At 53.4% G+C, this 23187-nt stretch overlaps 1 pseudogene; it reads left to right on the top strand.

The window, feature by feature from the left end:
* Window positions 1–14374: 14374 nt before the first annotated feature.
* Window positions 14375–16948, top strand: LOC148050525 (chondroitin sulfate synthase 3 pseudogene; annotated as a pseudogene).
* Window positions 16949–23187: the final 6239 nt, after the last annotated feature.

Below are 23187 nucleotides of genomic sequence, written 5' to 3'. Positions count from 1 at the left end.
ATACTTCTCTCCACATTGACTAGTACTGACTGCTGAGTGGCCAGTGGCAATATTCTTTTTCCACTTCTTAGTAAGAAAAAAGTCTCAAGAAGAATTTTTTACTATGTCTACTTTTTCTAAGTCTGGCTTGACTTCTGGCTACCGTTTCTTTTGCAAATTATAGCCAACAGGCACCTCCACCGAGCCTGTCAAGGGGTGCAGGCACCTACTGAGAGACAATGCTCTGGTTTTGGATTTTCCATCCCATTTCTTAGCAACAGTCATGTTTTCTCCTATTGTAGTCCTAAAGCTGGTGCTGCCTATTCACAACAATAAGGTGGGTGAGAAGCTTCCCAGCCTTGGCCCACCTAGTGGCTGCAGCACATTTAAAACACAAAAATGTAACTTGTGCATGCCAGTAAGAATTACCATAACATTTGGCACGAGAGCTGTGCCTGCCAAATGACTTTGGGCTCAATGGAAGCTCTGGGTTGGTTTACAAATGACTAATCAAGGACAGTACGTTTCAGACTGAATGATATACCTTGTTTGGGTGAAAGTTTGATTTTGGCACGCTAGGTATTTTTACAGAGAGCTGAAATTAGTGTCCAAATACAAAGTCATTTGGGAACTCAAGAAACAAAATCGTCACAACTTTCTGATTTTGGAGCAGACGAAGGTGTTTCTCCCGCTAGCTCAATTAACTTGGGGAAACTGATGGGAAATCACCTACAAGAGAAAACCACACACCTTTTGATGCTCCAGAGGCTGTATGCTTGTGGCTAAGCTACTTGACTAGAAAAAAGCAAACCAAACAAAACACAGAGTTGGCAAATACATCAGAACAAGCAGGCATCTTCTGTAGAAGGAACATGAGCCATCCAAAACACAGCGGCTTCTAGCAGATGCTTCCCCACGTTGCAAGGAATCGGACGAGCTTTAGGCTGCAGTCCAACTGGGGCTTCCAGCCAATTCAAACGCAAGCTGCTGCCAAGAAGGGCAGTTTGACACTCTCCTGCCCCTTCATTCCTGGCTGAACCTGACCTTCTGATGCTCCTGCTCAGCAAAGCTTTGCCCTGGGGACCCACTCAGCTGAAGAAAACAACTTGGGGTCAGGTTCAGGTTGCAAGGGGATCCCGCCCCTGCTCCAGCTCACCCCACGGCTGCACAGGTCCTGCACAACAGGACAGCAAGCAAAAGGAGCAACCACCCTTCACTGAAAGCCCCTATTTATGTCCGCTTAGAGCAACTGCCACATTGCAGCCTGAGGGCAGGGGTTTGTCTCCTCCATTCCACCCACGGGCCCTAAAAACCCTGCTATTACATTCACTCTCTCAGCAATCCCATGACTAATTCTTTGTTTAAAGTGGAGGAGCTCCATCAGCAGAGACAGAGGGAGACTCATCCCCTCAGCCGTAAGTCATTTGGTACCTGGGAGACCCAGCCTCTAGCCCTGGCTCCACATCTGGCACAACGAGAAGTAACCTCTAGAAAGCCCCAAGAATCAGAGTGGCTCATTACAGGCTTCTACACCTCTTCTTTTCTTAGTCATCCTGACAAAAAAAGAATTGCCAAAAAAAAAAAAAAGAATCCACATTGTAACCCTCTCCTTGCCAGCAAGCATATCACGCATATAAGCTAGCCCAGCTTACTAGCTAACTCTGAACGGCAGCAGAATAAGCCCTGACAGCCAGCCACGCCACCTGAGACACCCAGCAAAGATCAAGCCTTTCAGGTCTTCTCTTGAACACTTGGATTGCTTTCATCCTCACCAAAAAGAGACTTTCCGTTCCAGCTCTTAGAAAAGAAAACTCATGAAAAAAAAAGATGCAACAGTGATTCAACTCTTCTAGAGCTTTGCTGCTTCTATGAATGGTAATGGAACTGTTTCCAGCTTCTCTTAGTCTTCAGCAACACATCCTAAACACAAATCACGCATCTTCCCAAAAGCCGCCAAGTCCATAAAAATCTTGCAGCTCAACAGGACTCGGCTTAATACGTACATACGACAAGAGGACTTCAGGACACAAGTGCAGCTGGCTACGCAGAAAGCACTGGCCCCAATCTCCGTTTGGCGCATGTCTGTCTGATTCCCCTTCTAGCACACAAACAGTGGTGCTCACCTAAGGCAGGAATGAAAAAGCACACAGCAAGAGTTTCAGCGCCCGAGGAAAAAAGTCACCCTTCTCAACGACTCCTTTACCAACCCGCAACACGCCACTCTCTTCAGGTGCAGTACCAGTCTGTTTCAAACAACCAGCTACACAACACAAACCGCGCCAAAGCACGAAGGCAACTTCTCTCTCTCCGGACGCCCCATTTCGCTCCTTCCCTTCCACACGGATTTAATGCTGCCATGGAATCCTAGGCAGCTCTGTCTCAATCAGCTGCCTCTTCCGGAGCATCACCTGTACCAGCAACAGAGTCAAAGATTCTTCTAACAGACGGAAATACTGCTCAGAAACCAGCAGCTGCTATTGCAATCCTAACACCGTTTCTTCTTTTCCCATTCTTTATCATATAGACCTACGGCCTTCAAGAGCACCTGGCAGGCAAGACTGCTCTCACTCTGTTCCAGATCCCATCAAAACACACCTGTTTTCCAAAAAGTTGCCGTTTCCCGGCCCCAATCCTACCATGCAAAGCTGACCTTCGGGGCAGTCATAGAACTCAGTCTCCAAAACGGAAGAAAGTAAACCTAGGCGTCTGCTCGAGCCCACTTGCGCTCAGTGCCTGGAGCCCAAATTCCCTGACGTTCAACAGCCAAATGAATTAGAACCACAGAGATAATGTCATCTATTGGCAGTTTTCTTCCCAAGAAGACAAACCACAAACACAGAACCAAAACCCCCTCCAAGGCACAACTGGCAAGGCAGAACCGCAATTCTGCTGTCTGATCCAGATCAGCAGCCATCACATGCCCCTACGGATTGGAAAACGACCTGGTACACACACAGCCCAAACACCTCCGAGCAAAAGATTAAGCTGCCAACCTAGCGCGCTGCTTGCAAGTCTCATTAAGGACCGCTACTCCGACACTGATACCCAGCTGCGCAAGAAAGGCCTTCCCTGCTCTACCAGTGCAGCGGGAGGTTTCTTTTCCATCGGCATTTACAACATTTACTGAAACAGTCTCCGAAAGCACCTCTCCATTCGGAAGGAAAGGATAAGATTGCCACCTCGAAGATTTCCACCTCGTTAGTATCAACTATTCAACATTTACTTTCGTTCACCTGTTCACAGGCACTGTAGCCTACCAAACCCATTCTTAAAATGGCCACCTTGCCCCACGGCCATTCAGAGAAAGGCTTACCCACCAAATTAATTCCCTTCCCTGTCTTTTTGTCATTAATAGTGCATACCCTCTTTCAGTGGCCCATTTACATGATTTTTTTCCTGCTTAACGAGGGACTGCCACAAGGGCAAGCACGTATCAATAGTAAAGAACCGGTCAACTGAACTAAAATCACATTCCTCGTATTAGCCATCGCCCTTTGCCCTTTCGGGCAGGCGCACGCTTAGTCTGTTTTGATCTACAAAGACAGTCTTGCCACTAACCACGCTATTTCCAGAGAAATAGGCCTGAACTTCAGTTACGGCACTGCAAACAAACTTTCTGGCTACTGCAACGCAGCTTTGTTACTCCAGAAAATGGAGTGAAGTCATTTGCTCCTACGACGACTTCAGCGTAGGGAGATGGGTCACGCTGTGTGCGTCCTTCATGCATTTTAACACTCTCTTACACGTCGAGAAACACTGTTAAAAGGGTATCGTAGGCAGAGGCGGGGTAACAAATCGCATTTCTGTACAAGAAATAAAAAAAAACAGCCCCTGTTTCCCTGGTTTTGCTTTTGCCAGGAATGAACTCCATTCAAACACAGCTGAGTCAATAAGAAAATACAGGCGATTCTTCTTCCAACACCACAACATATTTTAAGAACCTGCAATGCAGAACAAACAGATATGCCGCATGCTTACCCCAAAACAAGCTCTTAAAAAGACCCAACCTGAACAGCATACCTCAAATACAGCAGCACCCTCTCAAGGACTGGATGTAGAAACCCTCACGGTAACGCTTTAGCAACTTAGAGCACAGCAATACTGACAACACGGCTGCAGGAACTGGCACCACTCCAAACGGAAAGACGCGAGCAGAAATAAAGACGCTTGCAGCAACCTGCCGTGGATGCTTCCCTCTCTTTTTTCCTTACACTCTGCGGTTTACGTTCGGATGCACGCATTAAAACACAATCGTGGCGGAGAGAGATTGCGGATACAGCCACTTAGGTTGCAAGATGTAAAACTCTGTAAACAAACAGCACAAACAGCAATTTACACCCTCACTTACCTCATACCACCAAACACACTCAGTTCCTCCAAACCTTCGGACACGCCTGCCCACCCCCACGTCCTCATCAGTGGCGTACATTTCTCCAAGGCATTCACCTATATGTGGCACCATCCTCCGCAGAACCTCCCGGCTGGAGATCATTCCCGGCCCTCCCAGGCAGAAATTCTCTCCAGGCTCCAGCCCCAGTTTTCCAAGTTCTTCAACAGTACCCAGACCCGTCTCTCCCAAATACAGGGCTTTACTGCTCTTCAGTGAGCGAAGAAACTCCTCCCGTTTTTCACCTGAAAAAGAGAAAAGATTACTGTCATTTCTCTGCCAGCCATCTCTCTGCCCGTACCGCAAGCGTGCTTAAAAACCTCACGGGCACCTGAGACTCTCACGGGAAATCACTGCCAATGCAGTCCCCTATACCGAACTGAAAATACCCTTGCACGAGTCGACCTTGCACAGACTCCTCTGCGTTTCATTATTCATCAACATTACAATGACCTTTGCATTCAGCCAAAAGCCACAATACGACCAGAACTTAATTCTACCAGTGAACCTTCTTCTGCTCAACCAATACTGAGGGAAAGCCCTCCTTTGCCCGTTTAAAACTCGCTCGGAAGCAGGACGCTTTGCCAACCTAGTTCCAGGCTGGGGAGGAAGGGGAGGGCAGGGCAGGGGAGGAAAAACGCCCCGTACTCTTTCAAGAGGATGAAGTTTGGAAGAGACCAGAGCAAACTGAAACTAACCCAGATCAAGAGCTTTGATTACAGAGGAATTGTGGCAACAAGGGAAAACTCCGGCCCCTTCCAGAGCATTTCCAGGGCCGCAATGCCTACCCCCTTTTCCTTCAACCCCCCGCCCCGCTTCTTTGAAGAAACTGCCATGTCATATCCACTTGAAATTAAAGGCTTCTGGGCAGGTCTAACTCGCAACCTTGGAACCCCTTAAAGACAGCTTCATTGCAACTCCAAAATGAGCCCAGAGAAACCACCGACAACTCCGACGTCTGCCACCCAACGTCTAGACGTACGCACGCACCCGCACGCGTGCCAGCATGTCGCAGACGAACGACAGCTGACGAGCAGCAGCCCGGGAGGCGACTCCAACAAAACCCAGTGACAGCCAGGGAAGCACACCGTCCCCTCCAGTGAACTTCCAGCAGCGCTCGCCACAGCGCCAGCAACCACGCTCCCCGCCCGGGCCTGCGCTTCCAACTCCAGCTGCTCGCTCTTCCCCAGGAGCACGACGCCGCGCGAGGAACGGCAGCAACGCGCGCAGCGCAACAGCACGCGGGCTGCAGAACATCCTTGCCTCGCGGGGCTCCAGAGCTCGCAGGGAAACGGGGCCAGCGCTTTCCAGAGACGCTGCAGAGGAGAACGGCAGCTTTACAAGCAGCCTTCGGCGGCTGCGTTTGCTCCGCCGAAGCGTCAGCGAGCCAGCGGAGAGCTTCTGCCAGCGCCCAAAACGCCGCTGCCCACGAGCGCCGAGCCCAAGCCCTCGGGCTGAGCCGCAGCCGCGGCGGGGGCCGCCCGGCCGGAGCAGGACGCAGCCGGCAGCGCTCCCCGCCGCTGCCGCCCGCCGCCTGCGCGGGGGCGGCGGGACGAGGCGGCACGGCCGCCCCTCGGCTGCGCGGCCGGCCGCGGGGCCGCCGCCTCCCCGCCGCTCCCCTGCCCACGCCCAGCCCCGCCGCCCGCCGGGCCGCGCCGGGCCGGGCCCTCTCCGCCGGCCCGGGGCAGAGCCTCGCCCGGACGGCCGCGCCGCCGCCAAGCGCGGGGGCCGCAGCCCCGGCACCCCACGCCCACGCAGGGCCCGCTCACCGCGCCCGCCGCCCTCCAAGCCGCCGCCTAAGCCCCCCGACGCGGCCCGGCCTCCCCAGGGGCGGCCCGGCCCCGCGGGGGCACCTCGGGGCTGCCACCGCCACCTCAGCGCCGCCACGGCGCCCCGCGCCCGGGGGCTCGAAGCGGCAACCGCCTCTCCCGCCCCCCGCGGGACCCCGGGCCGCCGCTCCCCGCCCGCCCGCCCGCCCTCCCGCCGGCGGAGGGGCGCGCCCCGCTCCCCTTGAATGGAGACGTCGTCGTCGTCCGCCCGCATGAACCACTCGTACTTGTCCAGGTAGCGGGCGTGCATGTACTTGATCATCAGGAAGGACTTCTTCTGCGGCGGGGAGGAGGCGTCCACGCCGGGCAGGGCGACGCCGGGCAGCGGGGGCAGCCCGGGGGGCGCGGCGGAGCCCTGGCTGGAGAAGAGCTCCACGCGGCCCGGCCCCGAGGGCGCCCACGGCCGCTGCGCCGCCACCGCCCGGCTGCCCAGGGACTTCTGCGCCGTCCTCACCCCCACGGAGAGGAAGTTGCGGGGCTTGGCGCAGCCCGGCGCGCCCCCCCACTCCCCGCTCCCGTTGCGGCTGCCGCCGGGCCGGCCGCTCCGCTTCTCGCCGCCTTCCTCCTCCTCCTCCGGCTCCCCTTCCCCGCCGCCGGCGGGGCCGGAGACCGTGCCCTCCTCCGCCGCCGCCGGAGGCAGCTCCCAGCGGCTGCTCCTCAAACTCGGGCCGCCCAGCACCGCCGCTGCCGCTGCCTCCGCCGGCGCCTGCTGCCGGCCCGGCGCCGCCGCGCCCCCGGCCGCCCCCTGCCCTCGTCTCTCGTCCCAAGGCTGGCCACGGCGAGGCAGGTCAGGGGTGCAGTGCCAGGAGGAGGGAACCCATTGCGGATTTCCTTTGCTGAACACACCAGTGACCTAGAAATCGTTCCTCAACTAAGCTATTCCGTCACTTCCATTATGTAGAGCTCCTTCCAGATGTCGGGGAGCAGGGCTGATACAGGAGTGATACAGAGGGGTACCATCTGGCCACCCAAAGGAAACAGCCACGCAGAGTCCTGCGGGAGGGAATGCACCCCTTGTCTTGACCGGGCTGGTAAGACTGACTGCAATGGCTGCCAAAGCTTACCCTCTGTCATTTTCCTCAATCAAATCTTTTAAAAAGCAAGAGGGGAAAAAAAAATAAAAAGCCAACAACCAACCAAAGCAAACTTTGCAAGGCTGGAGGTACACCTGCAGGCATAGCTGTGCAGTACAATGGGCAACTATTCAAGGGGGCCACAACCCTTTCCTCCCTGTTCCTGGGACATGGACAGTAAACAGCACTTGATATTGTCCCCTAAAGATATTTTTGTAGGAAAGTTAGTGGTTCAAGTCTATTATTAGCTATATCTGTCTTTATTTCACCAGTAATAGTAAATAAGCAAGCAAGGAATCAGGATTGCTTTGCTCTCGCTGTGTCTCTATCGCTAATCCTTATTTCTGGCTTCTCTCATTCAAGTCATCGCTACTATGAATTTCAAGGCTAGGGCTTATATGTGTCAGCTAACAACTTTTTTCTCTTAACAATACTTTAAACAGATTTCAGGGCTTCAGCAGCTAAGGCAATCTAAGACCGCATCCAATAAGCCATGCCCTGTCATTTGCAGCCTTTAGCTGCTGCCACGGTAGGAAAGGTGATTACTCTGCTAAAACAACTGATACTTAAATCAGTAAGTATAGCTCGTAAGTATTTTTCCTTAGACTAATTGAGCACCCATCAAAAGCCCTGCTACTACCTTGGGGGTAGCGTTCCCCAAACACCATAAGACTGCACAGTTGATTTGCTGGAGAAGAGCATTTGCTAGAGGTTGACCCTCCTACTCTGATGTAAAGGTACGGGCCTCAACTCTCCTCGTACTCTCCCAAAGTGTGATTTCCTGAGCAGAGGGGAGGCAGAGGATTCCTTCTCTGTCTCTTGCAGTGTCAGACAGGAAATTATAGATTCTACTGAATATGGAAGATTTGCCATTCTCTCTTACTTAGTTAGCTTCACTCTTCACCTTCAATACACTCCGTGATTCATCTCTCATGTTTTCAGCGTTACATTTGAAAGCCTCTTCACACTGAAGAGTGCTCAGCGTGCTGCTGAGTAACACATTCTCTTTCGAAAATTCTCTAGGCTTTTAGAAACCTTCACCTCGTCCTCTGTTGTCCCTTGGCGTCCCGTTAGCTGTCTGGGACTTGTATGAACTAAGATGCTGACCCGTGAGGCCACCGTGCGGTGAGCTGTTGGCCATGATCAGCTGGTGCCAAAGTCCTGAAGCTCCCTGGGATGGCCAGGTTCTGCGCAGCATGAGCACATCATCTTCGTCTCATGCCTCTGTAGAAATTTCGGTCTGGCAGAGGCAGAACAGAACTGAATGCCCTGAGAACGAAAAAGAGTGGCAATACTGGACCATATTTTAAAAATGCAGCAGGTGTAAATGTAGGCATATGTATTATCGATTCTAAATTACCGTCTGCACAAAACTCAGCATAAGTAATCTTGCCTAAGTGTAAACACGGGCAGAAGCAGAGATGCGATTCGTGTACTTAGTGCTGCCACATCTTTCAAACTTTGAAAAGTTTAAACAGTCCAACGTTTGACGAGCTCTCTACTGAAGCATCTTAACAAGTTTTTTTAAGCTTCTTGCAAATCGGCAGTTATTTGGAAGTTATTGCAAGTAGTTCCTGCGGATTACTCCGGTTAATTCCATTTTTGTTAGATCTGCTATATGACGGGGATATGCGTAATCTCCTGAAATAAAGCAGACAAGACAATAGCTGTACAAACCCCAGCAGCTGTAGGAGTAACCTCTCTGCAGAGTGTGGTGAGACAGGAGGATGACATGGAGACCTTGCTGTGAAGCCGTCCACTTCTGAGGACAGTAAAAAAATTAAGGGCTCTCTCTCCCTTGTGACGGATTCTTTCTCCTTGTATAGAGATCCATTAAAATAATGCTTCAGCATACACTGCATTAAAAGAAAGACCATGGAATGAAATGTGGTCAAATAATGGGACTTAGAATAAAAGTTGTCTGAGCTGAAAGCATGAAAGGAATGTCCAAATGTTTCAGAACTCGATGTGGCTTCTTTTTGCATTTGTCTATCTCCAAGAGGCGTGAGGAGACTGCGTAGTGTATTATAACAGGAATTCAGAATTAAAGATGTGGTAAATCTTACCACCATGATCCTGCTCGGGGCTAGATAGTTCTGTCACCTGCTGATAAAAGTCCAGCCATGACTTCCACGATGGGGTTTTGCTCCCTGGTGGCAATGTTAGGTCTCCGCCAACTCCTGGGACAAATCTGTGTGACAAGGCTTGTGTCGTGTTGTATTGTGTGTTGTGGTGGGTTCTTTTAAGCTCTGCACTAGCTTCAGTCCTCATGGTAGGTTTTACAATTACTGTCAGTACAGTGAAAAGAAACAACCGAGTGTACTTAACGGGACATCCTTCTGAAATTGTGCAGTGAGACTTGATTCTGGAAGCTGCTGACTTGGTTGTTTTTCTAACATGATTTTCCATTTGGCAGTGAATTAAAAGCATAGAAACAAAAGCAAAGCAAAGAAACCCCATCTATTTAAAAGCATTGGGGTTGCTTTGTCAAGCACTTAAACCTTGGAGCACCAGGATGCAATTCCAATGCGTCTCGCATGTGTTAGAATAGAATTTCTACTTACAGACTTGCATGTAGGTGTTCTTTCAGTGGATGAAGGTAAACTTTTGCTTCCAAGGATTTTCCCCCAATCACAAACAGGTGGAGCATTCGTTGCTGCCCAATAGCATGTAGTGGCCTTGATGAGGTGGCAGATCCTAGTTTCTCTTGTCTCTAATACACATCTCCTCACAAATGAGGCCAATCCTAGAAACGGGGTAGTATGACGAATAACGGGTTCTTCTGTCTAATGCCTATTCCTAATCCTTACGAATGTCTCTTGTAGCCTATAAAACAGCCTAGTCTTCGTAGTCGTCGTCCCCTCAGCCAGAGTGCAGCAGCTGCTCGAAAGGCTGCCTGGAGACTGAGCAGGCGTCTCTCCTGCTGGCCCACCGCCGCAGATCTCCCAGGCAAAGCAGAAGCAGTGCACGCAGTAGGCCATGTAGGTTGCCTTCTTGATGTCTCCCAGGTAGATGCAGGTGGGAAAACGGCAGCCGCAGCCCTGGGGCAGGGCAGAGAGATGCAGGAGCGGGCTGGGATGTGCCCCTACCTCTGCGTCCCCTTGGAGGTGGGCTGCAGGGAGGGAAGGAGGGAGGGACGGAGAGCTGGAGGAGATGCCCCGATCTCTTCCACAGCTGCCCAGGGCTCAAGGCGGGATGGGCGAGATGGGCCTGAGAGGGGCACACTCTGGCAAGCTGTCGGGAGCCCTGGGGGAAGAGCCTCCACGCTCTAACACACCAAGTTAGCACAGGCTACCTGCAGCAGGTGGTCAGGGAAGGTGGAGGAAATTTATTTCCAGCTACAATGAAATCATGGTGCCCTCCAAGAAATTCTCCCCTTTGCCTTTCCCTCACTGATGAACCAGTGTTGGAAAGCATTCCCCGCGGTGAGTTGCGCTTTGCTCATGAAACGCACGCACCCTGGAAAGCATCAAGGTGTTTATTGGAGGTGGAAGAGGCAGATGCTGAGGGGCCGCAGCTACCCCGTGCCATTGCGTGGGTCCGGAGGAGCAGGAGGGCCAGCTGGGCGCTCGCCTGCACTTGGCAGTCTTCGCGCGCGAGATGGCCTCGGCGGGGTTGGCTGCCGAGAAGCGCTGCGTGCGGGAGCCTGCTGGGAGGTGGCGTCGGAGGGCCCCGGAGCTGCACCCCGCCTCTGTGCGCGGTGGGTCCCCGCAGGCTCCCTTCTGCCAGCTGAGGGCTGGTCGTTGGTGGGCCGCCTGCGCAGGTTGTAGCGCTGCTGCGGGGACCGGCTGCGGGCCCTCTCCATGGCCATCCTCCGGCGCAGGCGGGCGGGCAAGCCAACCACATACTCCTCGTAGTTGTCGTCCCCTCTCACTGAGTGCAGCAGCTGCTCCAGCGGCTGCCTGCAGACCGGGCAGGCATCACTCCTGCTGGCCCGCCGTCGAATGCAGGCAAAGCAGAAGCAGTGCATGCAGTACGCCACATAGGCTGCCTTTTTGATGTCTCCCAGGCAGATGGGGCACTGGGAGTCTGCTGCTGCCTCCGCTGGCCCTGCCCGGGGTGGCTGGCTCATGCCACTGTCCCTTGCAGCAGAGCTTCTCTCCCCCATGGCTTCCTCAGCGCACGACGCTCTAGCCTGCCAAGAGAGACGTGCAAAGTGCTGGAGCTTGTCTGGCGGGAGGGGCGGCACTCGGCCTTGCTCTCAGCCCACGCCAGGATGCATGGTAGCAGAACCGGTGGAGACGTGGCATCAGAAAGCTGGCCTCCTCCCAGCTGCCCAGGCAGGTGGAACAGTGCTCTTCCAGCTCCCTGGCCATGCTGTCCCCGTGCTGCGCTGGGCTGGGGGGAGCTGGGGATGTCAAGCTGCTCCCTCTCACCAGCGCTGCAGCAGCGGGTGTCACGCCAGACAAGGAAGAGAGGCCACAGGCGTTGGCTGGCCTGGGCAGGGGTGGAAGAAATGCCCAGGTCCCTCCAGAAGGAAGCCCTCCCATCTCCCCAGGGTGACGTTTCCCCACCCAGCTCACCTCTGCTGCTGCAAGCGCACCTCCTGGCTGCCCCGGTTGCCTGAACCTGGCAGGGCCGGAGAAAATCCTCCAATGGCTCTGGGGTCGGGCACTGAGAGCTGCAACGAACAACTCCTCGAGCACGACACCAGTGCCAAAGGCCTCGCTCAACACTCCACACCTCGCCAACTGGCTCAGCTGGAGTGTGGCCACGAGCCAGCTGGCTGAGACTCGGCGCCCAAATATATAGAGGGAGGGGTGCGTGGTCACAATCCATCGCTAGGTGACATCACAGTCCGTCGCTCAGGGACGTCTCAGGTCATGCCTTGGTGACATCAGAACCCATCGCCTGGGGACGGCGCAGCTGGCCATCCTCGCCCATGGCGCTCGCCCCAGCAGCGCTGCCGCCCCAGCACACGGGTCTGCCCCTGCAGCATCACTGCTCGCCCCAGCTCCTCTCTTGTGGTCAGCATCTGTGTCAAACGCCAGCCACCGAGGCTGCAGACTGGGCAGGCATCACTCCTGCTGGCCCACCGTCGGATGCCTCTTTGGAGTTCGGCAGCTGTGTCATTCTGACTCCTTATGAATGTCTCTTGTAGCCTATAAAACAGGCTTTAAGAACAGAACTATGCACTCTGGTTGACATTTTCTACGCCAGAGAGCAACTAATGGCTAAGGTAGCCCTGGACTCTGTTTGAGCATGTGTGCAGAGTCAGGGGTCCGTCCTGATTTGACAGCATCCTGGACAGTTCCCTAATTTTGTCGTGAAACGATGGGGTGCACTTCTTCCCGCTCCCCCACCATGTTGTGACATAAACTTGCTCATAAGGTTTCTTTGGGAAGTCCTTCAATTATTTTTAATGGCACTTGAATAAATTCAAGGAAGAAGGGAATAGAAGGAGAGGCAAAACGTGGCATGGGGCATTGTAGTGAGACTGTTTGCCATAATGAAGTCTGCAATGGCACTCTTTGAAAACTTGGTGTTGCTGCAGTACTACTGCGGCCTAAAGGCGCATTATTTTAGGAAAGGGCACTGACTTTATAATGAGAAAGCAAAATACTCTAGGTGTAATTTTTGCAGCAGTAATACATCTTAAGCGGACAGAAGGATATTCGAATGAATAGTGAATTCCAGAGTAGAAGACAGAACCCAGGAGAAGAAACCTTTAGGAAAAAAAAGGTTCTGAGTGCAGCAGGCGGAGTTGCGTCTGTGCTGGCATCACCTCATTCCTTGTGTAGCTAGTGCAGTTGGCAAGCGGGATGGGGCCCCGTGCTTTTCGTGGGATCTGATACGTTAGGTGGCCGTGCAGGGTCTTGTCCAAAACAGACCTTGCTCTGACTGCTATTAGCTAGCCAGCTTAACAAAGCACACTATTGGATCTAGAGTGGCTTCCTGAGGTGCGTTCGAGCAGCTCAGCATGCCTCTGACTCGACTGTGCAGAGGAGAACATCGTGGCAGGTAGAGCAAAGCCATGTGAGGAGCAGCGCTTGTTCTGACCTAGTGTAACACAGCCCCAGTTTTGGATGAGTGCTAGTAGGTAGTGGCTGACACAAAGCTGATGCTTTGTGCTTGATGCCCTGTGAAGAGGTTGGAGTAACTGAAGAGTCCGTCAGTGTAGGAAAGTGTTGCTACTTGCCTTCCGTTCACTCTACCTAGCCTTTCATGATGTCTGAAATGGGAGAAACTGAGACCCATCGGCCCTCTTTTGTGGACCATCGGTTATTTTGTAGTCACCTGCATCTTTGAATAAAATCGGGTAGTGTTACCTGAGTATGTCCTGTTAATTGCCTGTTCCTTTCACTTGTCGTGGGATGATCCATGAATCTGCACATGATCTATTGCTTGGCTTTGAACGTTCAAAACGTGACAGCTTTGACAGGTTGATAAATGTAAAATTACTTGTATGGAAGTACGACAGGCAAAGCTTGCTGGCAGTGTAAAACCAAAGTGCTGCCGGTCTCGACATCTCAAAGCTATCTGACTACAGTCTGCTTTGTCGTTTCTCTTTGCATTCAGTCCTAGTGAGTTGCCCTTGAGATAATGCTTTAAGGGTTAGGGGAAAATGAGTCTTGGTTATGACAGTAGAGTCTTCTCCAATGGCTGGAACCACCCCTTCCAAAACCAGGATCTTCCAACACGTCCACGTTTATTTTCTTTCCTTCCAGAGTTCTGTCTGTGTCCAACCTGGAACTCTAAAATGATAAACTTTCTGAGAGAGGTTATAAGAGGAGCATTATTCAGGAGAGTTCAACCAAATGAAAAGACCTTCTCCCGTTTCCTTGCACGTGAGGTAAATTTAAAGGTAGTTGGCAAGGTCAGAGCTTTACTTTTGTGCTGCTTTGAAGAGAGACTCTCAGCAACCTTAAAAAGAGGCAGTGCTGAAGGAGAAAATGGTTGCCATTACCACTGTTCTGTGGAGGACTGTACAATGACTTTTCCAGCTGGCTGATGTGACGTGCGTTGCAGTGTTAAAACAAGTGGGAAGAGAGAGCCAGCCACAAGGTGGCGGGGAGCGGGGAGGGCAGGAGTGGGAGAGAGCAGTTTAAAGTGGAAGCCTCCTCTGGAAAGCTGAGGCGCTCCGAAGACTGGAAATCCCTCACGCCATGGTGAAGGCGCTCCGAAGGACAGCCTTCCGCCTTAGCTTGTTGCCTGTTAGTAGCTCGGTGAAGAGAGACCCGGGCTGTGCCACCCTGTTGCTGGCAGAAGATCTCGGGTGGTGGTTCTGTGCCCGGACACGTTCCTCGGGCTGTTTTTCGGGGGGGCAGCGGAGTGAATACGCACGTGGGCCTGGTCCCTAGTGCCTCGCTGCTTGGCATTATGCATGCTCCAGCCTGGGTGCGCATAGAGAGGAAATCAATGCTGGGCTGCTTTGGAAAGGGCGCTCGGCCCTGGGCAAGCTAGAGGGTATGCTTCCTGAGCCTGACGCTCGCGCATCTCAAACCCACAACGAGCACGCAGCCTGCTCCCTGCATGCGGTGGAGGCAGAAGGGAAAACGCAGCAGTACTTCAGTAAGCGACCTCTGCCTAGGTAAAGACTATGCAGAGCAGGCTTTTCTCTTCTGCCAGGTGGGCAAAGGAACTTCTCTCTTTTGGGAAAAATCCTTTCTCTCGCCACTATTCTGTGATTTTTGCTAGCATCACCCAAGACCAGCTTCCCCACTCCTCCTCTCGCCTTGCCACCCGCACCTGACAATCGATAAAGTCCCATCAAGTGACAGACAGCCCCATAGACTTGGCTGCAAAAATGGGCGGTTTTGCTGACAGCCGATGACACGTACGGATGCTACTGGGTCTTCAGTAAGGCGGATGTATTTGAGTGAAGCGACAAATGCACGCCAGGAACAATTCCTGGCTTTTGCCGGAGACGAGCATCTTGCACAATGAGATCAGGGACGCGCCTCATTAGACACGGGGGCTAGGAGGGAGACCTCACACTTCAGAACTAAGGCTGCCTCTCCAGGCAGAGCGGCCTGGACGTTTCATTCCTGCTGTCCGTCGTCGTGGGCTGCGGCGGCCAGTGCAGTCACCCTGAGGCCGGGAGGATGAGGAGGCTCTGCCCCAGCATCTCGGAGCTCGTGGCAGTAAGAACAAGAGCACGCGCAGGCTGTGGGAATCCACGCCACGAGAAAAGAGGTGGCCGGGGGGCTGCAGTTCTTGGCTGCAAAGGCGTTGGCCGGTCGGGGCCGGGGAGCGGAGGGCAGAGCAGGGGCGGAGGAGGCGGCTTCCCTCCTCCTGGCACTGCACCCCTGACCTGCCTCGCCGTGGCCAGCCTTGGGACGAGAGACGAGGGCAGGACGGGGCTAGCCGGCGTCCCGTGGCCGCCCTCGGGCCATGTGAAGCCGCGGCCGCGGAGGAGCCCCCGGCCTCTCCCGACGCGGCGGCGGGAGCGGGGCGCACCGGCGCCAAGCGCCGCGGCCGGGGGCACCCTCGCCCCACCGCCCCGCGGGCGCCCGGCCCCGGCCCCGGCGGGCGGAGGGGGCGCCGGAGGGCGGCGGGGCCGCGGCGCGGGGGAGCCGCGGGCGGCCCCCAAAACCACCGTGTCCTTCCGGAGCGGCGGCGGCGGCCGCCACTTCCCCGGCGCGGCTCGGGCTCGGGCACGGGCGGCGGCGCCCTCCGGGGTGAGGCGCTCGGAAGCCGCGGAGGAAGCCGGCTGAGCGGCGAGCGCCGAGCGGGGGCCGCCGCCGCCGCCGCCGCCGTGTGGAGGAGGCTGAGCGGTGGGAGGGGCGGGGAGGGAGCAGCCGCCGCGGCGACAAGGTGCCAGCGGAGCGGAGCGAAGGGGCCGCCGGTAGCGCTCCGCCGTCCTCGCCGCCGCCCTCCCGCCCGCAGAAGGTGGAGTCGGGAGCAGCGCGGGCGGCCGGGCCGCCGCGGCGGGGCAGGGAGCCGCGCCGGGAGTCGCCGCGCCGGGAGTCGCCGCGGGCCGGGGGTCGCCTCCAGCGGCAGCGCGGTCGCGGAGAGCCTGGCTGAGCGTGGCGCTGGGGCTGGGGCTGGGCTTCCCCGCCGCCCCCTGGCTCCTCGCCCCCAAAGCGGCCGAGCTGAGCGAGAAGAAGCGGCGCGGCGCCAGGCTCTGCTCCTCCTAGGGGCGCTCGGCGGGGCTGGGGGCGGCCGGGGGCGCGGCGACGCCGGGCGGGCAGCAGGCGCCGGCGGAGGCAGCGGCAGCGGCGGTGCTGGGCGGCCCGAGTTTGAGGAGCAGCCGCTGGGAGCTGCCTCCGGCGGCGGCGGAGGAGGGCACGGTCTCCGGCCCCGCCGGCGGCGGGGAAGGGGAGCCGGAGGAGGAGGAGGAAGGCGGCGAGAAGCGGAGCGGCCGGCCCGGCGGCAGCCGCAACGGGAGCGGGGAGTGGGGGGGCGCGCCGGGCTGCGCCAAGCCCCGCAACTTCCTCTCCGTGGGGGTGAGGACGGCGCAGAAGTCCCTGGGCAGCCGGGCGGTGGCGGCGCAGCGGCCGTGGGCGCCCTCGGGGCCGGGCCGCGTGGAGCTCTTCTCCAGCCAGGGCTCCGCCGCGCCCCCCGGGCTGCCCCCGCTGCCCGGCGTCGCCCTGCCCGGCGTGGACGCCTCCTCCCCGCCGCAGAAGAAGTCCTTCCTGATGATCAAGTACATGCACGCCCGCTACCTGGACAAGTACGAGTGGTTCATGCGGGCGGACGACGACGTCTCCATTCAAGGGGAGCGGAATAGGCATTAGACAGAAGAACCCATTATTCGTCACACTACCCCATTTCTAGGTTTGGCCTCATTTGTGAGGAGATGTGCATTAGAGACAAGAGAAACCAGGATCTGCCACCTCATCAAGGCCACTACATGCTATTGGGCAGCAACGAATGCTCCACCTGTTTGTGATTTGGGGGAAATTCTAGGAAGCAAAAGTTTACCTTCATCCACTGAAAGAACACCTACATGCAAGTCTGTAAGTAGAAATTCTATTCTAACACACGCAAGACGCATTGGAATTGCATCCTGGTGCTCCAAGGTTTAAGTGCTTGACAAAGCAACCCCAATGCTTTTAAATAGATGGAGTTTCTTTGCTTTGCTTTTGTTTCTATGCTTTTAATTCACTGCCAAACGGAAAATCATGTTAGAAAAACAACCAAGTCAGCAGCTTCCAGAATCAAGTCTCACTGCACAATTTCAGAAGGATGTCCCGTTAAGTACACTCAGTTGTTTCTTTTCACTGTACTGACAGTAATTGTAAAACCTACCATGAGGACTGAAGCTAGTGCAGAGCTTAAAAGAACCCACCACAACACACAATACAACACGACACAAGCCTTGTCACACAGATTTGTCCCAGGAGTTGGCGGAGACCTAACATTGCCACCAGGGAGCAAAACCCCATCGTGGAAGTCATGGCTGGACTTTTATCAGCAGGTGACAGAACTATCTAGCCCCGAGCAGGATCATGGTGGTAAGATTTACCACATCTTTAATTCTGAATTCCTGTTATAATACACTACGCAGTCTCCTCACGCCTCTTGGAGATAGACAGATGCAAAAAGAAGCCACATCGAGTTCTGAAACATTTGGACATTCCTTTCATGCTTTCAGCTCAGACAACTTTTATTCTAAGTCCTATTATTTGACCACATTTCATTCCATGGTCTTTCTTTTAATGCAGTGTATGCTGAAGCATTATTTTAATGGATCTCTATACAAGGAGAAAGAATCCATCACAAGGGAGAGAGAGCCCTTAATTTTTTTACTGTCCTCAGAAGTGGACGGCTTCACAGCAAGGTCTCCATGTCATCCTCCTGTCTCACCACACTCTGCAGAGAGGTTACTCCTACAGCTGCTGGGGTTTGTACAGCTATTGTCTTGTCTGCTTTATTTCAGGAGATTACGCATATCCCCGTCATATAGCAGATCTAACAAAAATGGAATTAACTGGAGTAATCCGCAGGAACTACTTGCAATAACTTCCAAATAACTGCCGATTTGCAAGAAGCTTAAAAAAACTTGTTAAGATGCTTCAGTAGAGAGCTCGTCAAACGTTGGACTGTTTAAACTTTTCAAAGTTTGAAAGATGTGGCAGCACTAAGTACACGAATCGCATCTCTGCTTCTGCCCGTGTTTACACTTAGGCAAGATTACTTATGCTGAGTTTTGTGCAGACGGTAATTTAGAATCGATAATACATATGCCTACATTTACACCTGCTGCATTTTTAAAATATGGTCCAGTATTGCCACTCTTTTTCGTTCTCAGGGCATTCAGTTCTGTTCTGCCTCTGCCAGACCGAAATTTCTACAGAGGCATGAGACGAAGATGATGTGCTCATGCTGCGCAGAACCTGGCCATCCCAGGGAGCTTCAGGACTTTGGCACCAGCTGATCATGGCCAACAGCTCACCGCACGGTGGCCTCACGGGTCAGCACCTTAGTTCATACAAGTCCCAGACAGCTAACGGGACGCCAAGGGACAACAGAGGACGAGGTGAAGGTTTCTAAAAGCCTAGAGAATTTTTGAAAGAGAACGTGTTACTCAAAGCATTCGTAACTTTGAAACACTTCCAACAGTGAAGAAGTTGGATCACTCACCTGTACTTACAAAAGCCACAGCTGGAATTTACCCTCCCCTCCCATGCCCTCCCATCCCCTCCCCCTGTGTTTCTGACAGGTACATGACCTGTGGCATTGAGCTAGGCTCAAGCCACAAGCTTACTAAGCTAAATCCTGAAAATGGCCAGCTGCCTGGGTTTGCAGGTGCTCAGCGTCTCTGGACATGTCCAGCTGAAAACAGCAAGGGGTGACGGTTGCAGCTGTGCACATACACTCATCACAGGACAGCCCCTAGATGGGTACTTCCCAACCCCAAACACAATCCAGGCAGATTTCTGCTGGAGTACAGATGTAGTTCAAGTTTGAACTGAGGTGGAGGCTGAGGGCACATGGGGTTTAGGATAAAGAGCTTTTCACCAGATCCCCGGATGGTGTGACACTGACTTCTCCCTTTTGCAGCTGCTTTTCAGTGGGCTTCTGCCTGGGAGCAGCCAGTCTGCTGGTCAGTGGTGGTGGTGCATCCTGACAGGCAGCCCTCTTCCTGACAGAGGGTCTTGTCAGGATTTTCTAGGCATGGAGGCTGACTTTGTGAATCTCTGCAGCTGGACACCCTTGGCAATGATCGTGATACTGCTCTAATGCTGACCACGACACACTGAACCCAAGAGTCAGAACATTTAGTTATGAATGACACGTTGTTAAGGGTTTTTTTCGTCCCCAGACCTAAGATAAGCCATCTGGTTGTGGAAAATAAATGCTGGACACTCTCTCCTTTGATATATTACGTCCTTTTAAGGCAACCCAGCAACAAAATTCCTTTACACAGATGTATTCTCAATGCATTACTGAAACAGGCTGGCAGACAGTTTTGGTGTTCCGTTGAGAGAGGGGAATAGTTAATTCCTAGCAGTACAACACGCTGGATTTTCAGGAGGACGTGCAAATCCTGACTTGGTGTGCATTAGTTTTTCCACCCACATATTTAGCTTCACAGACAACCCAGCATATGAACCAGACTTCCCCAAAAGGGTTTGTTTCCCTCTGGGTTTTCCTCTCTGCCAATTGTGCTCTTCTTGGAAATTCTCCAAAAGGCCACTTCCAGCTCAGAAATCAATTTGCTGCAGCTGCTGCAGTAAACTGAAACTCTTGTAGCTGCAAGTGGGTGCACCTGTGGGGATTCTCGTTGCGTGTGGCAAGCTTAGTCTTGCTGGAGGAAGGGCTGCAGAGGTAAGGAGGAAGGCAGGGGGTTTTATGAGAGCACGCAGCACAAACCTACTGGGTAGCAGGCTTATTTCCTTCAGATTTGGTGGACTTCTCTTCTTTAATACCTGTGGGTGTGTGGTGTATGAAGCAAGTGCTCAGCCTTTAAAGCTGCTTCTCTCTAGGCACACCTGAATACTGAAAACGCACGTATAAATGTGCACGCTGAAGCAGTGTTTTGTGTTCAGCTGTTTGGGTCTCTCTCTTCTAAATAACTTGGTGCTTCCTCAGAAAGGGAAGTGATGAAGATGATCCATAGTGAAGATGACAAAGGATGGTTTTGTTGTGGAAGATGCTTGCTTTTGCTCCAAGTCCGATTTCTCTTTTTCACCCCCTCCCCTGCTTTTTTGTTTTCTGAACTGCAAGCACAGTAACCTTTGGAAAGTGCTTGGGATATAAGACAATCTGGAGTTAGAGATGTAGGAGCTGTAAGCAAATAATGATCTGTGTGTGGCTAGCACCATTAGTGGTAAATTGCTAAGGGAAAGATCGTGTGCCTTATAAGAGTAGCTGTTAGGGTAAAATAAGCACAGGGCACAGTGCACTCTGCGCTGGGTTAAAAACTGGCTGGACGGCCGAGCCCAGAGAGTGGCGGTGAATGGAGTCAAATCCAGTTGGTGGCCGGTCACGAGTGGTGTTCCCCAGGGCTCAGTGTTGGGGCCGGTCCTGTTCAATATCTTCATTGATGATCTGGATGAGGGGATTGAGTGCTCCCTCAGTAAGTTTGCAGACGACACCAAGTTGGGTGGAAGCGTCGATCTGCTGGAGGGTAGGAAGGCCCTACAGAGGGACCTGAAGAGGCTGGATTGTTGGGCTGGGGCCAACTGTATGAGATTCAACAAGGCTAAGCGCCAGGTCCTGCACTTGGGTCACAACAACCCCATGCAACGCTACAGGCCTGGGGAGAAGTGCCTGGAGAGCTGCCTGGTGGAAAAGGACCTGGGGGTGTTGGTTGACAGCTGCCTGAACATGAGGCAACAGTGTCCTCAGGTGGCCAAGAGGGCCAATGGCATCTTGGCTTATATCAGCAATAGGGGGGCCAGCAGGACCAGGGAGGTGATAGTGCCCCTGTACTCAGCACTGGTGAGGCCGCACCTCAAATACCGTGTTCAGTTTTGGGCCCCTCACTCCAAGAAGGACAGCGAGGTGCTGGAGCGTGCCCAAAGAAGGGCAAGGAGGCTGGTGAAGGGTGTAGAGAACAAGTCCTATGAGGAGTGGCTGAGGGAGCTGGGGTTGTTTAGTCTGGAGAAGAGGAGGCTGAGGGGAGACCTGAGTGCTCTCTACAACTACCTGAAAGGAGGCTGTAGCGAGGTGGGGTTCGGTCTCTTCTCCCAAGTAACAAGGGATAGGATGAGAGGAAACAGCCTCAAGCTGCGCCAGGGGAGGTTTAAGTTGTATATTAGGAAAAACTTCTTCACCGAAAGGGTAGTCAGGCATTGGAACAGGCTGCCCAGGGAGGTGGTTGAGCCTCCATCCCTGGAGGTATTTAAAAGACGGGTGGACGTGGTGCTTGAGGACATGGTTTAGTGGTGGACTTGGCAGTGCTAGGTTAACGGTTGGACACGATGATCTTAAGGGCCTTTTCCAACCTCACTGATTCTGTGATTCTGTGTAACTCATTGGCAGCTGGAAACGAATCCGTGAATTACACAGAGGCCTGTGAAGCTGCATTTTCCACGCAGCTGTGAGTCGGGGCTGCCCGGGGCACAGAGGGGTGCAGGCACCCTGCCTGTCAGACAGGCAGCTCAGACAAGGAGCTGGGCAGCTGGACACTGCAGCAGCTTGGCAGGCTGTACCGGCACCTGCGGGAAACCAGGCAGGCAGCGTTGGCCATCTCTGCCTGCTACAGAGGTGCCCAGTGGAACTAGAAAGAGAAACTGAGGTCCCTTGAGCTTAGACAGAGAGCAGAAGGGAACTCCTCAGCAGAACGAAGGTGGAGGGCTTTTAAAATAAAAACATCAGTGCAGACTCTTAGTTTTCAATGTCAGTCTCCGTAGAGGACCTGAAAAACCTGAAGGCAGTCAAAGAATTAGGACTAAGAGGAATATCTTTAATTCCCCCTGCTCTAATGGGGTTTTTGAGTGACTGAACCTGAGTCGTCTTTGAGAAATGCCAATTTGATTATATGAAGCACCGTAATGTTTCAGGGCATGTTTTGTTGTTGTCAAGAGCAAACAGAGATGGGCCAAGCACAGCCTCCTGTGTGAGGCCCTGCTCAGGAGAGCTTTCCACTCTCAGCTCTTGCTGTGTTTTTACATAATAACAAAGTGGTGGTTTTGCTTCAGGTTATTCTCTCTAGAAGCCATGGTTAGGCAAACTGATCAGTCTTTAAACACCAAAGTTATGGTGGTCCTGTTGCGTCCTCTTAGCATCTCACCAAACTCGCTCTTCTGAGGTAACTTCTGGCTTTAGAGCCGCTTCCCAGTCCTCCAAGCATCCTAAGATGAAGCTTTGCGGTTTCAGCCGACCTTCGCAACATCTAACTTCCGTAAGGGCGCTCTCGGCTCTCTTCCTTCTCTAGTCTAAATGGAATTCTTATGTCTCTGGTGCTGACACGTACTGTGTTATCAACTGGTTCACAAATAGCCTCTTCAGTGAGAATTAATGAAAAAGGTAAATACGGTGGCATTTCAAAGGAAAGAAAGATATAACGAGGGCTCACTTGCGCGCCCTCTGGCCTGCTCAGCATCATCGCTTTCCTGACACACGCTTTCCGTGTGCCTACAGGATAAGTTCTTGTTACCTCTGATACCTGTTGTTCTCTTGCACCTTTTTGGTCTCTGGATGCTTGACGACATTTTCACCTTTGTCTTCCGTAGTTTGGCTTATTTTTCACTTTCTGCATTTGAGGCACCTTCTTTTCTTTCAGGCATTACAGACTGTACAATTAAGTCGGGTTTGCCTGTTATCGCACGTAACAGTGGGTGCACTGGAAATGCACGTAACGGGAAATTTCTTTCTCAGCCCTGGCACTGTTTCTTCGAGGAACCGCTGCTTCGCTTCCTTTCCCTCCCAGGGGATTTTTGCCTGCCAGTGCTCTGAGCTTATTCAAGCCTGGCAATTCTGTAACGTATCACTCTGCTGAAAGCAGGTGTCAGTGGTGGGCTGCCGTCTAATGCAAAAAAGAACAACACCCCCCAGTGCTAATGTCAGCTTCACTGGAAAGGAA

Source organism: Nipponia nippon, unplaced genomic scaffold, assembly GCF_047370975.1.
Source record: "Nipponia nippon isolate SJK-2023a ecotype South Korea unplaced genomic scaffold, ASM4737097v1 scaffold_8, whole genome shotgun sequence".
Taxonomy (NCBI): Eukaryota; Metazoa; Chordata; class Aves; order Pelecaniformes; family Threskiornithidae; genus Nipponia; species Nipponia nippon.
The sequence above is the reverse complement of the archived record's forward strand: the minus strand, read 5'-3'. Positions and strand labels throughout refer to the sequence as shown.